This window comes from Acipenser ruthenus, chromosome 11 (genome assembly GCF_902713425.1).
Source record: "Acipenser ruthenus chromosome 11, fAciRut3.2 maternal haplotype, whole genome shotgun sequence".
Taxonomy (NCBI): Eukaryota; Metazoa; Chordata; class Actinopteri; order Acipenseriformes; family Acipenseridae; genus Acipenser; species Acipenser ruthenus.
In genome coordinates, this window is record NC_081199.1 from 13,185,857 (window position 1) to 13,187,379 (window position 1,523).

The 1,523-nt window shown below is 38.1% G+C and overlaps 1 long non-coding RNA gene across 1 annotated transcript; it reads left to right on the top strand.

Moving 5' to 3' along the window:
* Positions 1 to 473: 473 nt before the first annotated feature.
* LOC117426415 (uncharacterized) lies at positions 474 to 1,322 on the top strand. Its single transcript, XR_004548116.3, has 2 exons — positions 474 to 594; positions 1,120 to 1,322. It is a non-coding gene; the product is annotated as an uncharacterized LOC117426415 (long non-coding RNA).
* The last annotated feature ends 201 nt before the right edge of the window (positions 1,323 to 1,523 follow it).

Consider the following 1,523-nt stretch of genomic DNA (forward strand, 5'->3'; position numbering starts at 1 on the left):
TGACTGCAGATAGTAATGACAGCTATTTAGAGCAGTTGAGTTACAGTTGTTGAAAGATTGTGTTTAAATGTGTTGTGTGTGAATGGTGGCACATGGACCCTTCTGGTATAACTTTTCACTGCCCAAGTGTATTATTTCTGTACTATGAATACATTATATTTGGGGATCTGAAAAATTTAAATCTACAGTGCAGTGCACATTCTGCAATGTGTTCCCCTGCAGAGACCACAGATCAGTTTACAAGAAATAACCCTTTTCTAGTTTTGAAATATTACATCAATGCAATATTGATGTTAAACTAAACTTTAGCAGCCAAAACACATAAAAGTCTTAACCTAAATTGTGTCAGACAGCAGTCTTCCGGACTGCAGATGATATATAAGTTTCCAGTCCTCATATAGAATGTGACCACGCCCTGTGTGAACTGACCCGAGCATTGTGTGGACAAAGGGGCAGTGATAAAGACTTTAATCACAGCATAGAGAGTACAAAAGCCAGCAGTGACAAGGCAGCACATTTCAATGAAAACACTTACAACACATTTCAATGAAAGGTTTGAAAACTGCAGCAAATCATTTCAACAAGATTAAAAAGGTAAGCATTTTTTATTTGTGTTTATACACATCAGATCTTTCATTCTCATTGCAGTATCAAACTGGACTCCAAAAGTGTGCAGTCCACCAGTGAACTACTAATGTTGTCGTTCGTTATCACAGACAGAACTGTCAGGACAAACACCCACATAGTTCAGCACTGAAGCCTAAAACACATCCCAATAGTACCAATTATGATCCAGCATTGCACAGCCTTTATTAATAATAGGTCATGTATAATGGAGTTCACCATCAATCAGCTCTAGGTGAGAGATTTACTGCAAGGCATTCATGACTTTGCGTTGCAGCTTCAGTTCTCATATTATTGTCTCTGTACTGCTTGCACTAGATTGTTCTTGCAAGCCTCCTGCACACATCCTGTTTGTGTGGGCTGATCAGTGCTGGCTGCTTTCTGCTGAGGCGTGTAACTGACATCCGGAGAAACACACTTCTGACACATGCAGGCTGCACCTCTTATCTTGGGTTCTCTTTTCATATTTTTAAACTGTACCATTTCTTTCCACAGGAAACGGATGTTGTTCACACAAGTGGTGATATTTTGAACAAGCGACCTAGTTATTCGCATGTGAAAAAAAAGCAATGGAAAATATGACAAACATCAAGTGACCTTTATATATTTTTTCTGTCTCTAGATGTGTTGCTTTTACATTTTATGAATATTTTTTTTGGATGTTCATATATACTTTAATAAAATCATAATACAATGTTTGTACTGCAGTCAAAACCCTGTATTAGTCAGCAGATCAGGAGTTCCCCAATAATCACTAACCATCAAACTATCTGATTCCCAGCATTGCTGTACAATATACAGGTACTCCCTCTTCATGGTAACCATTTCCAATGCTTTCCTTATGCCTATAATCCTATGAACAGTGTGCTTCTTCATAGCCTAGCGCTGTGTTATAAATC